Source organism: Phaethon aethereus, assembly GCF_964289735.1.
Source record: "Phaethon aethereus genome assembly, chromosome: 3".
Lineage (NCBI taxonomy): Eukaryota > Metazoa > Chordata > Aves > Phaethontiformes > Phaethontidae > Phaethon > Phaethon aethereus.
This window is the reverse complement of record NC_138576.1, coordinates 35177344-35199474: the sequence shown is the minus strand read 5'-3', so window position 1 is coordinate 35199474 and position 22131 is coordinate 35177344. Positions and strand designations below refer to the sequence as shown.

Below are 22131 nucleotides of genomic sequence, written 5' to 3'. Positions count from 1 at the left end.
GGCTCCCTGGAAATACTAGGACACAGGTATCTCCCAGCGTTGATTCCTCCAAAAGCTTATGCTGAAGATACGATCTGACATGAGGAAGTGAGTAGTAGCTGCATTAGACAGATATAAGCTTTCCCCTCACTGCCCTTTGTTTCTCCCTCCATGCAGCAGCTCACCATCCCTGCAGCCACACAGGTACCGCAGTGGTTTCTGCTGCCAGGCTGTGACACATTGTGAGGAAATTAATGGTCTGGATGAAGAGTGTCTCAGTGGTTCTTACATTGAAGTTTCATCTGTTCTCCTACTCTTTGCAGCCAAACAAAGAAGGCAGCACACTTTTGTACTGTCGAACCATAGTCTATGAGCCACTGGATGAACTGGCAGCTCTCTTTTGCCATGGACTAGGACGCAGCTCAATTCATAACAGAGTTGAAGCCAAGCAAAATGCGCTTTATCGGAAATGTTACAAGGTTCACAACTGTAAGTAAATTTCCATCTTTCTGTCACTTGTGTCTTCTGAAGGTGCATGAAATTATTTTGAGATCTTTAAAATGGTACAATGACCTGACAATGTTGTTTTTATTAATTTCTGATTACTATATATTCCACCATAATGTCATAGCACTCCAAAAAATTACTAAGCTAGATACATCCTCCAGTTTCCTCTCTTCTTTTAGAAATAATAATGTTGGTTTAAGTGAAACATTTCAGACATCCCTCCTCAACTGGTTCCATTAACTCAAGTTCAGCATGGTTTCACCTGCCCCATGCGCAGCTTTTTCTGTGGTGTGAAAAGGACAGCATAAGGCCTCTCAGAACAATTGCTGTAATTATTTCTCCAGATCTCTGGCCACATTCCCATTTCAATCAAATTAGCAGCTGCTCTTCTTCATTCTTGAACCTTTACAAGAGCTGCTGAGTTGTCTTGCTTCCAGCTCCTTATGCCAATAAAAAATGAGGAAAGAGAGAGGAGGAGAGGCAAACAAACAGGAAAACATGACGACATCTCCTCTTACAGGTACTATCCGAGTATTTAAAGGTGAGGATAAAACATTTAACTGGCAGTGCAGACTTGGTCACTACGTCGCCTCTTTAGTACCTTGTGCTCTGATCCTCAAGCATTACTGACACAGATTAGCAATGAAAGTACAAGTCTGAGCACGCAGTGGCTCTTACTCTCTCAGGCATATATATCGTAGGCTTGTGTTGACTGCAGACATTAGGCTGAGTGGAGCTTATGACTTTAAATTTCATACAAAGCTGACTAGGTTTACTTCTGGTTCATCATCCGACTTCCAATTTCTGACTTACTCCTTCGCACGTGATCCCGCCAAGTACGTATTTGTCAGAGTATGTTCTTCAGACACCTATTATTTCCTAGAAGAGCTGATGACCTCAGTGCAAACACTTGCTACATTATCAGTGCACTGTTGACAACTCTCAGGCTCATTTTGCCTAATTGGCAAATGTTCTCTAAGCAAACCACAACTCACAGGGCCAAATTATCTGCTGCTGAATGCTAATGGCTCATTTGGAGCTAAGGCGTGAGAGAATGCAACCCGGTATTGCCTCTTTAATTTTAAAGTTATTGCTCGAAAGACAAGTTAGGTACTTGAGGCACTGGAATGCAGGAAGATTGTATTTTAATTACTGATTGCAGCAATTATTATTGATTGTGATTAAGAGTGTAAAACATTTTCCATAAGAAAGTGTCTTTTTTAAATTTTGACAGGGCTACAAGAAGGTATTTCTGTTTTAATTAGAACTACATGTTTCCTGAAACTTCACAGCCTAGGAAAAATAACATTACTTTGCTCAACGTAAAAAATTCTGAAGACCCCTTATTTGAACTACTCAAAACACACATAGTTTAAGTCCAGAGGAGGAATACTGGACATTCTTAACATCTTAAAGGCTTGTAACACATTAATTACAGCATTTCCTAAAGAAGGCAATAACACATAAAAGAAACAGGGCACCCATAAAGGGGCAAGTTTTTTATTCAGTTATAATAGCTCCATTCTATCCAGCAGTTACCCCATTCTCATGAATGAAAGCAATCTAAATTTCAACATATTTAAATTAAGGTACTTTGATTCAAAAGCACAGTCTGGGTTCACAGGCTGTATACTGCATTCTTTGAAGTAATGTCTCCTTCATGGCCTTAACTCCCACACGTTGATCAGCCCATAGACCTATACCTTCGCTTGGGCTGTTCTTCTCAACCTTGTAAACATTATTGCTGTACTGCTTTGTGGAGGAGCCTTGAACAAATGCAGATAATAGATTCTGGGTTGCTGTTAATACTTTTATTAATCTCCTTAGCAGAAGGACATTCTGAGAAACACTTGAAATTTGCAAACTATTGAAAGAGAATATGACAAGAGATGAGCGTGTGTGGGAGAAAAAAGAAAAATAGGTTCTTGAACCCATAATTGTGACACCCACACTGTTTCTTTCAACTGTCTGTGGTGATAGTCTTTATAATACCTCATCCCTTCAAGGCCGACACATCCTCAGTGTGGTTAAGTATTAAGCTTATTTTGTATTGACAGACAAAATAGCACACATTTTCGAGAATCTGGGTGTGTTCATAGATTCAGAAAGCAAGCAGTGTATTCAGGGGGAGGCTCGGTGGCAAAAGCAACAAAATGTTCATTGATGCTAACACAGTCCCTTATAGTCCTGCAGTAAGGTGTGTGCACATTTGCAGCCATGCTAGCATTGACGGCCTAATTGTCAGTGCGCTCACAGAAAAAGCAAACACGCACACAAAATAGCACAATTCATGTTGCACGCTAATGCACAATAACGATTTGTACTCATTCAGTAATGTCTCGTTGAAGCAGACTTTGAGGATATTTCTTCTAGTTTTCATCCAGATGATGAACCAATAGTATCAAACAGTGGACACTCATCTCATCAGTCCCACTGACTTCCATGAAGCTATTCCTGGAATTGTTCAAGTTCCCTACAATAGGGGATGGGACCCACACTCCAATTTTTGGATCCACCAAATTAGAAATCCAGATAAAACGTACGTAACCACTCAACAGTCTTTCAGCAACAAACTAAGATAACTATCATTGTGTCATTATGCGTAAAGTCACTACCAGTTAGAAAACTAGCAATGCAAGAATAGTAGTTTAATATATCCAACCAATATAATCTCCAAAAATAGTACAGTGCTTGATAAAATGGAGGTGATTCCCCCAGCTCAGATTTTCATATATAGCAGGTATTTGTGATTAATTTAGTATTTGTATCTTAAACTATTTTCCCTATCCTAAGAAATGAAAATTTTATTAGTGTCAATACTGCATCTGTCTTGAGGCAGAGCCACACATTATTGCATGCTACTTACATTCCTTCCCTTCAATTTTAAACTAGCCTTCAGAGATGCTTTGGACTAAATTCATATCTTCAATAACTAACTTAATCCACAGGTAGTTTATTACCCCTTCAGGAAAACAAATGAACTCCTTTCTGAAGCAATAAATCTGACATGATATGAAAACAAATATTGAAATAAATCCCGTCAAAGATGTGAATAAAAACAGGATGGGTGCAGGATGGAGTATGGTTTAAGTCACAATTTCATGTATTTATTTTGTCCCTCCCCTGCTCAGCAATAGACCATGCCATTCGCAGAACTTTTCATTTTATGACTGTTCACAGGGATGTGCAATAAGGACCTCTGTTTTGTGCCATCACTCATTTGAGGAGCATGAAGAAAGGGGCTGTTTCTCTGACACACATTAACCACACCTTTCCTCAGCTTCCTTACCAGATACACCTGCCAAACCACAGCTGTGCTGACATGCACAATGGGCAAACAATGCGGTGCAATAGCGAAAGAGCTGGTGTGGAGGACGTGGTATTTACAACATGGGAATTGGGGGGTTTAATTGCAGCCCAAGTCAAGCTTGGTCCTGGTAACTGAAAGCCAGCTCTTGGTGGCTGGAGTACACTAGATGCAAACACCTGGGACACATCTTTTCAGTTTCTTTCATGCCAGAGAAAACTGTTTAAGGTGCTGCAAACCAAACAACAGCCAGTGGGGAAAACCAGGACATTCACTTCAGTAGATATTAACTAAAATGTTAATGTAGACACACCGTGTGACATCTTGGACCATGCTTTGGGTCTGTCAGAAGGGTCACAGCAAAAGCAGACGAGAAGGGTTGTCCCAGATGAGAACAGGCTCCCAGTGGCACCTGCAGGTCCAGGTGAAGCTGCTAACGGTGCTCCAGAAGAGGACCAAGAGGGAGGTGTAGCTCAAGAGCATGCAGCATCTCCCTCTGTAGTGTGGGGGACTGTGCAGGCAGGTATTGGGAAGACTTGCTACGGGTCTGCACAGCTGTTTTCTCAATCCCCTGTGTAAAGGCGACCAGAAGCATCCTCCCTGCTGAGAGGCAGAGCCCTCCCAAGAGAAACACGCTCAGCGAAACGAAACCCTTGAGCCTTACCTCTGCAGGCAGGGAAAGGGATAGTGAGAAAGAAGAAATCTGATTTTGATCTGCCTATGCTCACGCTTGCTCTTCAGGAAAGCCTTTGGCCACCTCTCTGTAACTCCAGGGAGGTCAGCAATGATTCCCTCTCCCCTGGTCCCAAAGTCAAAACTCCCCTCAGGAAGGCTGAGGGAATGCATTCTCCTAGGTGGGGTGTGAATGTTACAAGCTGCACTGGTATTCCCTATCCTTACTACATTGGTCCGTAACAGGTCACCAAAACTAAACAAATTTTAAACAGAAGGGGGAACACAGCTGGTGTCTTACTTCCATAATTGCAAGGTGTAAATCTAAGTAAATCTATTTTTATTCCATTTTCTGTCATGCACTAATCAAACTACGATGGAAACCAATTACTGAACATGGAGTGATTTTTGCTATGTCCACAGAATAAATAGAAATATTAATATGTGATGAGTATTAAAAGTACAGATATAGGAGCCATTTATCCTCTTCCATGGAAGAGGTTGTGTGCCCACAGTTTAACACTTTTCGGGACACTGTACTTATTAAGGATTTTTCTGTGAAGCTCTACTTTTTGGAGCCTGACACAAAATTTATTACTTCAGCTACTGAAGAATATTGCATCTGTCTAGTGTCTTCAATTTTACCTGTTTTACTCCCAAAATGATCAATATGCAAAATTCATTCAGTGTTTTTTAAAATCTGCACATAGCAGAAGGAACGGTGAAGTGCCTTAAATTTTAAATGGAGGTATTTACATTACAAAATTAAATGCAACTTGGCTTTAGTCACCTACATGATGTTAGAGAGATTGAGATCTTCTGCGTTCTGGACTCAAATCTTTGAGGAGCGGATGAGCTCCCACAGCAAACGCTGCCAGCTAAGATATGGAGCTGGAAAGCTGCCTCCCGGCTCTTCCCCCCTCCCTGTCGGAGCAGCTGTGCCTCCCAGTTCAAGCTGCACACATCTGAAGCACCACTCACTGGTGGCATTCACTCCCGTGCAAATTAACTCTAAAATTTATCCAGCCTTATCATTAACAATCCATAGTAAACAGCAGTTACACATATTTTGTAGACAGACAGTAAGAAATAACCAGAAAAAAGAGCTGTATTTTCACACCCTGGTACCTGAACTGGGCTCCAGGTTTTCGCTCCAGGACACACAGCTGGCGAAGGCGTACATTAAGACACCGTAACTGAAACATTTAACTTGGAATTCTTGAAAGTGTTTTCTGACAGAAGTCAAAAACATAAGAAAGGGATGAGTGAGAAGATCTGTTCTGAACCAAGAGGAGACTTGAAAGGGATGAGAACATGGAGCAGGGATGTGGAATTTGTTTAAGCTAAAGATTAAAAACTTCTGGAGTTTGTGGCCTACGTGAGGTGAGGGACCTTGTCGTACCACTGCAAAAATACTTGGTCTGAACACGGGCTCAAACAAAACTGGGATGACAAAGAGCATTTACAAGGGATGACCTAAGGAGCTCAATGTTGATGAGCCAAAACCTAAATTAATATTTGACTTCTTTTCCAAATATTTTTTTTGATGAAGAACAGAAGGTGAAAGCATGACTAATAGGAAATGATAAATACATTCAGAAACTACCACATCTGACATGGAAGCAATTGCAAACCCTCATCATGGTGGAGCTAGTACCTTTTGATAACCTTTATAAAACACTGAGAGAAGTAGCACCTGAAATTAATATATGGTTGCATATAGGTATTTAATAATGCCAGTCATGTTGAGAAAATAGTGGAGTTCTACCTCTCTCTGAAAAGGGAGGAGGGGGAGTCTAAGCTGGAGCAAAATATTTCAGCATTTTGCAAGTATCCAGAACATATCTGTGAGGAACATATATGAAGAAAATAAAGGAGAAGGGAAATATAGGAAAACTGTCTGGAATTAGACAGATGAAAGTAGACTAAATCCAGAGGTTTCTTTTACAGTTTCAAAAGTAGTAATTTCCTTAAGAGAGGAAACATGTAAATGCCAATTCAGAAACATCCAACCACTGAGCAGGAGCTAGATATGAGACCTAAAAGACTACATCCTATTAATAATTTTGGCTTTAAGCTGAGGCTATTCAACTGAAATAGCAGAGAAGAAAAAAGAGGCATATGGGTGGGTCAAGAATGGCTAAAAACCATCAGTGTCAGGTTGCTGTGGAAAAAATGTTAAATATGACCTTGGGTTTTAATAGATGAAGTATTTCCAGTATGGACAGGGTGATATTAGCAGCACTGTCTGGAAACTACATCCTGTATACCATGTACAGTTTTGGCCACTGTTCAAGAAAGAGAAATTAATCTGAAGCAAGGGCAAAGAAGGCCCAACTGAATGAGCAAGTCGTGGAAGTGTATTCAACACAAGATGAAACTGAAAGACCTTGGCTTGTTCCACCCATCAAAGCAATAGCTGAAAGTGGATACAGTTTTCTAACCATGAGTGAGATGATCATGAGGAAGAGATATTTAAACAATAATCAGTGTTATCACATGTTGTATAAACTGTACGATCATTTAAGGCTGAAAATGAGATTTCTAATCAAAGCTGAGAAACAATCAGTGGAAGTAGGAAATGAAGAAAACCTAAGCAATTTTGAAGGAGGAGTTCAGAAACAAGAAAGTTTCCAGTGATTATATGTCATGGTTACCTGTAGGAGATGGTAATTAGACTCAACAACCCAAGAGTAACACCATGTAAATAATGGACTTGCACAGGCAGCCAAACCAAAGCAAGACTACAGGAAAAAGCAGTTCTGGTTGACTCCAAACGGAAATTCTGATAAGGTTTTCTTCTTTTTACCCAGTTGATGAAGTGAAATGGGAAAACACCACAATTTTTTATCCTACTTTCAGTCAATAAAATGATTCATTTTATTCTTGCATTACTTAATCACTTTTTTAAAGCCTTTAAAATTTTGTTTGCTTTCAAAACACATTCTTTCAAAATGAAAAGCTCAAACATTTATTTAGAAACCACTGAAATGGCATGATTCATCTTTTCAAAGGTGTCTACTCTTTTCAGAGATATTTCAGCCAAATCTATTTGAGGATTCAACATAAATTCATAAATTGTTTCCAAGGGGGCACAATCAGCACAACAAAGAAAGTTAAAAATAAATTACGCCAATCCAGTCTTCAAGGACTTTAAATAAGAATTTAACTGTGGTCAGAATCTTGGACTATTTTTGGAGGATTTAAATATCCCAAAAGGTGCCTCATTTTAATTCACATATAGGATCTTTATTTTTATCTTGACAAGGATAGTGAATTGAAGAATAACTTGTTCGGCCTTAAATAGACTTTTTTAATATTAAACAAAAACTGTCTGTGATAGCTAAAAGAATTAGTTCTTACTGGGTCTTCATGGCTAATCACCAGCTGTTGAGGGCTATATTTGATTCATCTGATTGCAGAGTAGCCATCTGCTTTATAGATTCATAAGGTATGTCCACTCACATAATGTGCAAAAATGCTTTTTCTGGTTCACTTTCCAATATAACTTCAACTCAGCTTCTAAAACTGATGTTATACATAATTAAACACTAATAACCCTCCTTCTATGCCCACAGAAGTAGCTGAAGGATTATGGGCACATGAGTATGTGTATGATGAGCTGTGGACCCTCAAGACTACAGTGCAGTAGGGCATTTAATAAAGGTCTTGAAAATGCCACACAGAGAAGTCACACTATATTTAGAGAAATTTAGTACCTTTCTTCCTCCCTTCCAAAAGAATAATTATTACTTTACATGAGGACTCAGTAAAGAAGAGTGCTTGATAAAAGTATTTCAGTAATTTAGCAATTAAAATGTTTATTGGTAAAGGGGGCTGAATACACTGGAACATTTTCCTTCCTATCAAACTGTATCACAAAATCCCATTCTTAAATAGACTTTAATTAAGTATTTCAAGTAGACTTGGTGTTTTCCAAGTCCAAAGTTAGATGCTGTACAACTATGTCAAGTACTTTAGAAATACCAGAGAAACTAAATTAAACACAGACACAGATTTCATATAATAGCTACAGTTGAATGACCTCTTCAGTCCAAAGTGTATTTAAAATAAATTTATTTTGTTTTTTTTTCCTTCTCCCCAGCAGAATAGTTTCTTTACTTCAAAATTGCTTATATTTCAAACTGTGCCTCTGTGTGTATATTCCAGAAAAAAAATTTGAGTTTTGGGTAAAATCAACTGGAAAAAAAGTTAAATGAAAAATGCAAGTGCTTTTGTAGTAATTGCAGTTATTTTTCACTCAGTTTTACTGAATCACGGAATCACTAAGGTTGGAAAGGACCTTCAAGATCATCAAGTCCAACCATTAATCCAGCGCCACCATGTTCCCTAAACCATGTCCTGAAGCACCATATCCACACATTTTTTGAACACCTCCAGTGATGGTGACTCCACCACCTCCCTGGGCAGCCTGTTCCAATGCTTGACCACCCTCTGGGTGAAGAAATTTTTCCTAATATCCAATCTAAACCTCCCCTGGTGCAACTTGAGGCCATTTCCTCTCATCCTATCACTAGTTACTTGGGAGAAGAGACCAACACCCTCGTCACCACAACCCCCTTTCAAGTAGTTGTAGAGAGTGATAAGGTCTCCTCTCAGCCTCCTCTTCTCCAGACTGAACAACCCCAGGTCCCTCAGCTGCTCCTCGTAAGACTTGTGCTCCAGACCCCTCACCAGCTTCGTTGCCCTGCTCTGGACACGCTCCAGCACCTCAGCATCCTTCTTGTAGTGAGGGGCCCAAAACTGGACACAGTATTCAAGGTGAACTAAGAACTGTCAGTAATTGCGATTACACAAAATTCTACATCTCTGAAGAAGTGGAGTGCTCAAAAATAAAAAAGTAAATATGTTTTTCAATTACTATTCTTGTGGGTTATTCCTTTTGATATGCATAGTAAAGTACATAGATTAACAAATGGCCTGTTTTCAAAAGAAAGACATGTCTATATTGCTAGAAAGTATAATAACCTGATTTTATATTTATTTATTTATTTGCTGACATTCCTTTCGCAGAGTAATACAGATGTTGGTTTGGGCTGAGTTGTCTATAAGTATATAACGCTTGTCCACAACAAAATAGATATGATTCAGTTTCTGTAATGATTATTTTAGAAGAAACTCATAAAGCAGAACTTTTCATTCTACTCTGTTCACGTTGATATTTTAGGATAAATGTTAGAAAATATTTACTCTGGATATGCATCTTGTAGTCTGGACAAGAGTCCAAAAACCCAATAACCTTAATATGCAGATGTTCTGTTTTAACAACATCTTCAAGAGCATGATAGTTCCATGACAACTTTTTAAGAGTCTGAGGCTCAGATGTTCTAAACATTGTCTTTCCTTGTTATCCCAAAAGCATATACAATTTCACTACCCCTTGCTCAGTGGCTTGTGAGTCACATTTCTCCACTTTATCGTTGCTGTGCTATGATTAAGCCTGACTCAGTGTCCTTCCTAAGGGTCAGCATATACCCAACCTTGTGTTTCAGCCTACTATTACAGTTTAGTTGTTTCTGTTTTTGCATTAATCAGTAGAAAATGTTTTGCTATGTAGTACTTGAGGTTTGCAAGGCTTTGAGAAAATGAAGCTGCTCTGAAGGTGGTTTTGTTCCTGAGTGCTGGTGAGACTTCTCTGTGTGCCCTATTGCAGCTCTGAAGCTGGGGACTGAAAACCCAGTTACTTATGGTTTGGGATAAATACTACTTCTCTTTTGCTCCTTTTTAAGTTAGTGTTATTTTAAGACCTAAGAAACAGACTGGTATTTCATTAGCAAAAATTATCTGCTTCCTTTTTAGCCCCTTCTCTCTCCTGACTAGTCTCAGACTTTCAAAACTTTGCTATTCCAGCAGGATAGACAGTTATATTAATAATTTATATATTATTTACATTATTATTTATTATAATAATTATGTATATTAACTATGTTGGTGCTAGGTACAGCATTCCAAGGAAGGGTGCGATGCAGGTGCCTCGCAGACACTCTGGTCTCTGGAGTAGCACCAGCAGAATGAACTTCCACTGCCTGTGGAGCAGCTCTTGCTTTTGTCCTTTTATATATTCAAAAGGGGTTTAAAACAGGTCAGAGAGTTTAAAAGGGTAACCAAACCATTCTCAAAAACATACATTTTCCATAATTTTTTAGCAGAGAGTCCTTCCTCTCAGGTGCAACTGAGATGTCCAAGCAAATTTGTGGCCTGAAAAAAAAATCTCTGGGCTGTTGATATTTATTTTTAATAAATCTTGAAAAACTGGGCAAGTTCCAGGGGACTGGAGGTGAGCCAGAGAGAACAGAAAAGCTGACATAGGTAATTACAGGCTTGAAGGGATAACTGATACAGACTTCAATAAATATATTATGGAAATAGGGAAATATTAGAATCATTTCACTGAAATTACACCTGGACAAATATACTACATATTACCTAATACATTTATGTGCTCCGTTGACAGAAGGAACTATACTGATGCATTAGGATTAGATATATTAGACTATATGCTGCTCTAGTAACTCACAATAATCTAAATATTTTAAAAATTGTGGTACAACAACCACAATCATATTAATGAATTAATTGTCAGACTTAATAAGAAATTAGGGTCTAATCAGTCTGATCCTGCAGGAATTGGTTGTTGCCCCAGTGTTGTTTCATTTCATCAAATGATGTACACAGATCATCATCATTTATGATGACACACACATGTCATCATAAATGGATATGCACCCTTCTGAGGCAGGATGGGCAGGTGACACATTATTTGGGTTAAAAAAGAGACTAACAATGGCAGTTCTTCTGAATCCATCTTCATGTTTTCTGCTGGAAGGCTGATTGCAACTTGATATTTTTTATTTATTTCAGACAGATGACCTCAGAGACGCTTAAAATCTCACTACTATCTCAAGGTCTGGAAAACACAGGTTACGCCATCGATCTTCAGTGGAAGTTCACGCTAAACAGCTTATCAAAAGGAAGGTTTAGAGATCTGTAACAAGAAGAATAACCTCTGATACCAGTCAGTTCTTCAGACAGAAAGGCATAATAAGATCATATTACTGTAAGCTGAAAAAAGAAGAATGAAAACTGGAAACGATGTGAAAGTTCTTTTATCAGGAAGGTTGGGGTAAGATATCACTGAGTTCTATTTCTATCATGAGTTATGGAGCTTAGTAATAGTATGAGGCCACATGTCTACAGACAGAATGCTGAAAGATGTTCATGACCCATTGTCCAGCTTTAGTATCTTTGAAACCATGAGAAGAATGCAAACTCACTTCAAGCTCTGGGGAAAAAAAAAATAATAAAAATTACAACATGCGTTTTTTTTGGTGACTCAAATCCTATGAGATTTGCAGCACCTTGCTTAGACTCCCCATTAACACATGGCAATACCGGTATCTGAAAGGTAACAGCTATTTCAATTGTGGTGTTACCTTTACCATCTGAAATGGCATCTTACCTAAACACCATTTTAAACCACTTCAGATTATGAGATCACATCTCAGTCCTTTTGTAGAAGGAAGGGACCACTCTAAAATATTCAATGCCAATTTGTAGATAAAATTAATTTAACAATTGGAAGATCACATTCAGAGCTCTTTGTAGTAAGGGAGAAGGTGGTGGTTTCTTTTTCAAAGCAAGGCTTTTACCCAAACCCAAACTGTTTCTGCACCTTATCAGAAGTTCAGTACTCAATATTTTGAAGCCCATTATTACAAACTATCAACATAGTCATCAATTAACTAATATAAGAAAGCTATTATCACAAGAGTTTATGGCTGGAGGAACTTCTTGTTTCCTACAAACAGCCAAGCACTCAAACTCTGATCAGTTAGTTAGAAATGAAAACATCTGGCACATTGCAGTGTTTGTATTGCACTGATAAAGTTCAAACAGTCCTATAATGTATTGATTGAATGGCAGAGCCTGCATTTGCAAAAAGTACTGTAACTGCTTAATAACCCCTGAGAGCTAAGCCTTTTTCTGTATTTATATTTAAAGACTCCACACAGATAAACTCCAGCCCAGGTTTCCTACAGACCTTCACAGAACTTTTAAAAGAAAAATTATAAAAGTTCAAGTAAAGAAACACCAGAAACCGTTTTTGACTCTTCCCTGACCTCATTTGATGGTTATCACAATATCCTGATCATGAACCCAGAAAGAAAATCCACCCTAAGTTTATACAGGCTCCAAGATAACATCTGTAAATTGTTTAAGATTATCCTTATGATATCTAGCCCTAATACCAAATTTTTTTTTTTTTTTTTTTTTTTTTTTTTTTTTTTTGGACTCAAGTGTCCTAGCAATCACATATTCATGCTTTGGGCACTGAGTACCGCAGGATCCTAAATATAGAAGACGTACAGAACTCTAGAGGTCAGAGAAATAACATGAGGATATCAGACCCATTCCTTTATACAGATAAACTGTTGGGGAAAGAAATACAAAAGGCACATGAAGCAGTGTAAGCAGTCAGACAAAATGGATGCAAATGCTAATCAGAATTCTTCCACCATTTGTAGACAGTAAAAATGAACACCTATTCTACTATCTGTTCTCCAGGTATAAATGCACTCTCCCCTGCTCTGCCTGTAACTAAATGACCATGCTAAATAAGCATCTCACAACTAAAAAAGCACTGCACCCGTCCTGCTGAAATCATTACCAACTTCAGATGGTGAAAGAAGTGAAGAATCTGCTTTCTGCTATCTTTGATCAGCTGCCAGAACAATACAGTGATTGTGCTTGTGTTACTAAAATTTCTTCTTACTTTTCTAAGAACACAAGAGAAGCATAATTAAACTCGCTCATGCAGCAGGAAATATAAGGCAAAAATCAATGCATATTTAACACAGTGGTAGTTTTTACTAGCTCTCAGGTTCTGCTTTAACATAGTGCTGATTGGCCCATTTATGCCATAACTCAACAAGGAAGTTTTCTGTCCCTGTCAAGAAATTAAAGTGGGGCAGCATTTGCGTTTAGATTAATACAAATGTAGTTTAGAGTAAATGTCACAGTATAACCCTCCTCAAGGCTATCTCTTGTTGAACAATCAATAGAAACATGACTAAACACCCTTCTAGGTCAACAGTCTTCTATCACTTCTATCACTTTTTGTTCTAAGTTCAACAGAGAGCAGTCATCCAAGTCTGTTGTCCAATGCATGCAATACTGGAAAAACAACATTCAAGCTTAATCAGAATTAATGTTATTCCCTACATTAGTGCATCTTCTTCAAAGTATTTTTTGCAAAAGGCAAAGATTTAACAATTCCCTCAGATAAAGACATACCAAGATAAAAGTGTGTTATCACAGATGATGAACTCTGTGGCCAGTGTACAGTGGTGCTTTAAATAAACCTAGTTTGACTTTGTCCATATCAGAACACATTCCAGTCCAGATTAATCTAAAACTAATTTCAGGTACCAGGGTGCCCAGGCGAGGGAGGCACGGGTGCCCTGCATTCTCCGCTACAGTTGGTAGGGACAAAGAGAAACCTCCCAAAGAAATTCAGTCCTGCTAAGATCTTAATTGGCTGCCTATTTGTCTTGGTAAGTTATGGACAGAGTCTTGGCAGATGGTCAATAATCCTAAATTAGCCTTCTTAGTTATGTACCTAAAATTAGGTTGGATCTAGTTGAATATCATTGCCATGTAACATACCCCAGAATAGTCTGTCTGATTATTTACTATTATATGTATGTAAGTGGACAATTTTTATTTTTTTCTTCTTACTTTATGTAGAAAACTCCCAAAGTAAATTTTCTGATAGGAAATGTGACTGTTGACTGAATTCATTAAGAGTCTCAGCATAATTATTTTTGGAAGAGACACTCTAAAGCAACTGCACCAGTGAAAACGTTTCAGCTGAAAGTGGGACTATATATTCTACCTTTTACTTATCTGCAGCATTCTGAAAAGGTTTGCCTGACTCTGTCTAGCTAATTTTCAAGCCAGTTTGATCCTGGCAGCCTCAAGTTCCATTTTTCCCCTCATTTCAGATGCTTTAGGGCTCAGCATTCTTCTGCTGGATAGAGTACTGGAGAAGGCAGATGAGGAAGATTATATACTCTTTCCATTTCAGTCTGATTATTTGTGCAGAACATACAAATCTGAAGAACCATGCAAGCGAACTTCTCAGTGCTTCCCTTTCTATCTGCTAATTTGGTACTAAATCATTTGACTGTTCCTGGATTGCTCCCTGATACCACCAATTTAGACTGTGATTTCATTAAAATAATCATTACCAGGGTAAATACTGCCTAAATGAGAGTGCAGCTGGTGAAACACAGGCAGCTAGAATGCAAGACAGTCTGCTTTAGTTCCACCTCATTGTACATGCTTGTATAAAGAATAATGAGTATGTACAAAAACCTGCAATACAATAGAGCTTGAACATTTTACTTACTGTTTTATAATCCTAACAAAACAATTTCCAGCAACATGAAAAGAAATTGTTCTGCCTTTCAAGATTTTCTTCCTCACATATTCTTTGGATCTAAAATGGTGTTATTCATTCTAACTTCTGACAACAAGAGTGCATTAATCCCTTTCACATTTATTGCAGATAGAATATGTATCAACTTGAAAACAGTATTCCAAAATGCATTTCTAAGCAGTTCAACAGGCTGCCATGTAGTGCTCAGCCAGCAGTCGCTGCTGACATTCTATAATCCACATAAATCAAAATTGGACCTAGACTCTTGAGAGACCCTGCAAAAGGTATCTTTTCCTCTCCTTTCTTAAGCGTTTTGCATCTTTACTCAAATGAGTTCAAATGTTTCAAAGATTTTAATTAATTGGCACAGGTGGTTTTTGCTAGGTATAGCAAAACTGTACTTAAAAGCTGGTAACACTAAAGCACATTACTAAATGCATGAATCTATGAATTCATGCTACAAGGTGAATTATACATGACATAATCAAAATTAATGTCTTATTTACAGTGAGATCAGGTTTCATCAATGGCATGAAGAGCAATGTCTGACAGAATACCCCAAGGATAAGCTCCAGTCTTTAAGCTATACATCTCATATTTAATTTGTCTGAACACTAAAATAGCATGACCACTATTTAATTAGGTGCTATATTTCCTGCTCTCTTCTATCGTTGCTTGTCAAAAGGTGAGTACTCCTTTTAGATTTTAATTGGTCTGCTAGTTTTCTTTTTTGCATATAGAAATAAAATCATAGAATCATAGAATCCTTTAGGTTGGAAAAGACCTTTAAGATCATCGAGTCCAACCATTAACCTAGCACTGCGAAGTCCACTACTAGACCATGTCCCTAAGCACCACATCTACACATCTTTTAAATACCTCCAGGGATGGTGACTCAACCACTTCCCTGGGCAGCCTGTGCCAGTGCCCGATAACAATTTCAGTGAAGAATTTTTTCCTAATATCCAGTCTAAACCTCCCCTGGCACAACCTGAGGCTGTTTCCATTTCTCCTATCACTAGTTACGTGGGAGAAGAGACTGACACCCACCTCACTACAACCTCCTTTCACGTAGTTGTAGAGGGACATAAGGTCTCCCCTCAGCCTCCTCTTCTCCAGACTGAACAACCCCAGTTCCCTCAGCCACTCCTCGTAAGACTTGTGCTCCAGCCCCCTCACCAGCTTCGTTGCCCTTCTCTGGACACGCTCCAGCACCTCAACGTCCTTCTTGTAGTGAGGGGCCCAAAACTGAACACAGGATTCGAGGTGCGGCCTCACCAGTGCTGAGTACAGGGGCACGATCACTTCCCTGCACCTGATGGCCACACTAGTTCTGATACAAGCCAGGACACTTCTGGCCTTCTTGGCCACCTGGGCACACTGCCGGCTCATATTCAGCCGGCTGTCAACCAGCACTCCCAGGCCCTTCTCTGCCGGGCAGCTCTCCAGCCACTCCTCCCCAAGCCCGTAGCGTTGCATGGGGTTGTTGTGACCCAAGTGCAGGACCCAGCACTTGGCCTTGTTGAACCTCATACAGTTGGCCTCGGCCCATCGATCCAGCTTGTCCAGATCCCTCTGCAGAGCCCTCCTACCCTCCAGTAGATCAACACTCCCACCCAATTTGGTGTCACCTGCAAACTTACTGAGGGAGCACTCAATCCCCTCATCTGGATCACTGATAAAGACTTTAAACAGAACTGGCCCAATACTGGTCACCACTTGTGATGGGCCACAAACTGTATTTAACTCCATTCACCACAACTCTTTGGGCCTGGCCATCCAGCCAGTTTTTTACCCAGAGAAGAGTACACCCATCCAAGCCATGAGCAGTCAGTTTCTCCAAGAGAATGCTGCGGGAAATGGTGTCAAAGTCTTTACTAAAGTCTAGGAAGCTCTAATGTTCAAAGCTAATATGATGACCTCTCTCAGCATATGGAACTACAATGTACCCATCAGCAGATGTGAAGAAAAGAAAGAAAAAAAAGCTGGAAGTGCTAGGCAAGAGACAAAAGTTTAATTTACCTCTTTTTTAATCTAAGAAAATCATAATAAAGGAAACAAAGTACAACAAATGTGGCACCAATAACACTTTCATATGAGCCATCAAATAACTGTGACAACTATGTTCTTGTTAAACTATGAAATGCTTGCTAAATTATCATTCCACAAGGCAATTACTACAGACTAAACAGAGAGGTAAATTTTCCTCAGGCTCCGTAAGTTAGTATAAGGAGTTCTTCCACATGTCCCTATCTAACAAAAATGTCCCCTTAAAATGAATTGATCCCGAATGGACAAACATTTCATTCACACGTCTTGTCATTCATTTGAAAGAACATTTCCTGGGCATACAATTGTCAGATTTGATTATGCAAAGAATGGAGTAATGTGCGCTTTGGAGTATTTCTCAGACATTTCCACTGAGCAGTATGGTACCTAAACATCAGTTTATATTAGATATTTCCTAACATAGGGCAAAATATAATCTACTAGAATGGATATGTCAGCTTTGAGACTCTGTAAAAAAGACAAATTAGAAATAAACACTCTAGCATAACAAATGTTACTGGAGTGGACTTCACTGTCTTATACAGTAATGTATTAGAAGATAAGAAGAGAATTAACATGAATAGAAAATAAAAACACAAGTCGTCTTTTCCTCCAGCGATACCTACAGATCATTATGGAGGTGAAGGCAATCCTTGCAGAGATTGTCCAAGATCCATACAAATGTGTGAAACCCTGGTGTAAATTCTGAAATTTATTTGTTTCTTTATAATATATATGAAGGCTTTTACATGGAAAACTTCTGATTTATCAACATATATCCTCTATAAAGACACAGAGATTACTTGACAAGTCTCAGCTATAGGTTTTCCTCATTTCCTTTACGAACCTACGATTTTACTTCAGTGTACACTCATTAATTTCTAATGCAGTTTCCTAACTTTCCCTCTGTCTCTTAAATCCAGTGATACTTGCTGTAAGCAAGAAATACAAACATTCATTTGGTTTGGTTCTATATTGAAGGAATATTTTAATACATAATAGAAGAACTCAGTGTCAGAGAAAGAGCATTCTCAAACCCAGACACTATAAAACTTCTGAATGTCTGTAAACGAATAGTTCATAGAAATCTTCTATTATCTGACAGTGGAAAAAAGTACTATGTGGATAGAATAACGACTACACGCCTCAAAAAAATTTTGAATTTGTACAATTTTTGTCCAAACAAAGAGGTAGTAAAATATGTATTTTTGTCATAATTGACAAAATAATTTTACAAAATTTGACAATCTCTAAACATTATTTGTTCTAATAAAACACGCTAAGGTTTTATGACACCGAAGTCTGAAACCATAACATGAAGAGACAGCAGTGGTTATTTATCAATAACGCTAAAAGTACGTTAGTAACTATGTCAAAACCATGTGGGATATTGCGAACGAAGCACAATGTGAATTGAAAAGAGAGACTGAAAGGGCTATGACATTTTATGGTGTATTTAGAAAATTAATGATGCTGTTTGACCCCAGGAGCTGGGGCTTCATTTTGTTACTGTATCCAAGATTTATCTTTCCAGATTTGGATGCCCTTTGCAGTTGACTACTTTTCTACTACTTCTGTTTCAGAGTCTTTGTATTTGGACATTATTGTTAGCCTTTATCTCATCAGCGATTATTAGCCATCGAGCTGACAAGTTTATAGGTGCCATTATTGTCTGGGTCTTTGGTGACTTCTGTTACAGCTTTTCATCTTTTATCTTCAAGTGCTTCCCTGCGCATTAGAAAGCAGGTTATTGGAGACAATTTAGCAGGTTGAAGTGACCTGGGACACTCTGTCTCTTTCTGTTTGAGGAATGTAGGTCTTCTGTAAGAATTATGTTGGGCCGTGTGGGAAGTCTGGATACAATTTGTACTAGAACACGGAAGGTCCACCCCTATTTACAACTTCATCTAAAGATTAACAGAACAGATACATCTAACAGATACATAATTTCAGTTATAAAGATTAAGAAAAAGCAATCATAATAAGAAAAAGTACAAAATACAGAAAACACGAAGGATGACAAATAGAACCAATAAGCTACCTACAAAGTAATGCTGGCGCAGTTCAAATAATAATGTTCAAGCTTGCTAGAATGCTTGTCGCTTGATCCACTTCAAAGTTGGAGTAAGCAAGTTTAAACACTAATGACATTTCAGTTACAATATTGGCTATTTTGAAGAAACTAGGAGGTCAGAACACAGTGAAAATAAGCAGCAGTGGTAAGTGGCATGAAAAACAGAAAAATTTGGAAATCAGAAACACATTGAAAAACTTAATGCTAGTGTTCTTGAAAAAATTTAGAATAACAACTGCATTTGACTTTTCTGTAGGAAAGTACATACATTTCTTGAAGATATAAAATTATTTAAGGTAGCAGGACTCATTGTTCTTTTAGATTTGCATCTAAATGAGGCAAAAACACTTGAGTTTTAAAACCTGCAGTTTTACAGTGAAAATCCTCATAGTACTTGCAGATACAATCATCCTAGCAGTGATGGATAGGATTGGTAACCTAGAGTTTAGACTAATAATTTCTATTTCTCTGAACTTTTTTATAGTTTTCTAGTGGCAAAGCCGATTTTTAACGAGGAGTGAGATGCCAGGGATTACACTGGGTAATTGTATGTTGAGCTAGAATAAGAAGTGATTCCAGATGACTGGCCTCAAATTTGCCAGAGCTGGTCTCTTCCTGATCTCTATCTTTCATGCGGGTACATGGAGATAACAAGTTTGAAAAGCAAAAGAGAGCGACTCTGCAGATGTTAAAATACTATTGTATGCTATATGCAAGTTCATCAGCTGATGAGCTTGACAGCTAATAGTAAATATATTTGCTTTGGAGTTTCTAAAACACAGGAAATTTTTTACTAGGCACCTTACATTCTACTCTCCCAAAATGGTCATAAGTCACAGAAGGACAGAAGGAGATTTTAAATACCCACCTAGAAGTAAACAAGTATGGCACACAGAGATAATCCTGATAGTTCATTTGATTTTTACTCTAGGGGCAGAGTTTTCCGAGGACCTGGATCACAAGAAATGAAGCATTCAAAAATAACACAATGCTATTCTTTTTTTGTCTGACATTTAAGTTGTTCTGCTGTTTCTTTGTATGTGAAAGGTGGTTTTACTTCACATACACCCAAGTCTAGAGCTTCTAAAGAAATAAAGATGATACCAATTTACTACAATGATGTAGTCATTTCCACTTCTCACTTCCTTCACAGGTACCTTTTACTCACCTTTTCAGTCTAACAGCAAAAGCACTTTTAAATTGGGCACACACTCTGAAAGAAAGAAATCTATCATTGCAGCACTACCTTCATCTTCTCTGAGAGCTATCATTATCTTTTTCAGTCTCTGAAACAAAGCAAACTCTTACTATAATTACTTGCTAATTCCTCATTGGCAACTAAAACAGTAGCATCCGTAACATGCTGAATTAGCCATTCTAATTTAAAACCTGCAGGAGAAAATAGAAGGCTTTTTCTTCCTTACCTGCTTCCCTCAGACATCTGTCTACTTTGCAAAAGGTTGTGAGAGTTGGACAGAACAAAAGAAAATGGAGAGGAAATAAAAGAGCATGAAAATAGTATAAATTTATATTTTATGCTGATTTCAAGATAAATACAAATATCGTAAAATCTTAAAGATTGCGCTTGTTGACTGCTGATAAAACACATTAATTTGTGAGGGGAAAAAACCAAACCCACAACTTGGGAACAAACCTCCACAAAATCATGTTAATACGAACTGACTGGCCATTATCAGGTCTGAAAAATTAAGTCCCCTAGTTACACACTGCACACATAAAACACAGGCATCATTAGGCTGTGTCTGAAACCAGCCTGAACTGGGAGGATACTGTGCTCACGAGAATTTAAGATCTGTCTTTGGCCTTCCTTTCCAGCATTTTCAGAAGAGGCACCTGTCTGCTGAGGTTCACATGGAAAGGGGCTGCTCATTTCTTGCAGGGTGTAACACACAACCAGAGTATGTGTGGAGGGAATATGCCCCCCCGGCCAGATGCAAACCAACAACCTGGCAGTTAACATACATTTGGAGAAGGTCAAATACTCTTTTCGACATACCACAAGATGAACTGAATTGATCTGTTAATTCTTCATCAGACTGGGAGGCAACATGTGTTTTAAATACTTAATAACTTCTCTGTCAGAGGAAGAAGAAATCACAGCAAAGGAGAAGACATATGAATGAATGCTTTCATTATCCGAAGAGAGAGGCCACACTGGAGCCTTATTTTCTAGCTTTTTCCATTTTCGACTCCTTACCTCCTGCTGCAGTGCTGCAGAAATATATGGGCTCTGTATGATTAAGTGCATTTACATCCTCTCACCAACTGTAACTGGTCTAGTTAGGCCTCAAAAGCCACAAACAGGAAACAACCAACAGACGACACAGAAAAAAAAGAAACATCACATGTTCAGCAAGGAAGCAACATCCACATTCAGCTTTTACTGACTCAGGAGTAACGTTTACTTTTTATCTGCTGGTAAAAAGTCTAATAATCTAAGAATTATTTTTACCTGCTGGTAAAAAGTCACAAGACAAATCACCATCTGATTCACCTCGAGGCAACCTTATGTAGGTGTCAATTAAATAACATGTAGGAAACCTCACTGGGACCTTATAGACTGAGAATAACTTAGGAGGCATGCCAAAATTCAACAGTAATCTGCCTGGATGCAGAAACACATCCAATGCAACCTCTACTTTGCAAATGTACAAATTAAGTAAAGCATCAAACTGAGATTTCACCACAAATGTTTTTCAGACTCCGCTCAAGTCTGGGCCCTTGCCCCCTTCCTTCCGTGGACATGTTTAAAGATACAAATCTCTGCAGGACTCCCCTTCCCATTTTTTTTTAAATTCTGCTGTCCATGACCAACAGATGGAGAGCAGAGCCACTCCTCAGCCATGGAAGAGAGGTACACCTCAGTCCAGAAGCATCTACAGACATCCTCCCTATGGTGTCCTCTGATACTTGCAAGAACTCATAGCCCAAGGATTGGCAGGAAAGTGGTCATTGCCACCTTGGGAAGATGTGAGGACAAGTCTTGTTTTTTTATCTGTCCCCCTTTACTTTCTAGGAGCCCCAAGCAGTGTTTGTTCAGTCTTGGTGCAGCTGAAGGCT

The 22131-nt window shown here is 38.6% G+C and overlaps 1 protein-coding gene across 5 annotated transcripts in view; it reads right to left on the bottom strand.

Annotated features, from left to right (window-relative positions):
- KCNQ5 (potassium voltage-gated channel subfamily Q member 5) overlaps positions 1–22131 on the bottom strand; it is a gene marked incomplete at both ends in the record, with an annotated part of 300511 nt that overhangs the window by 200042 nt on the left and 78338 nt on the right. The window lies entirely within an intron of this gene.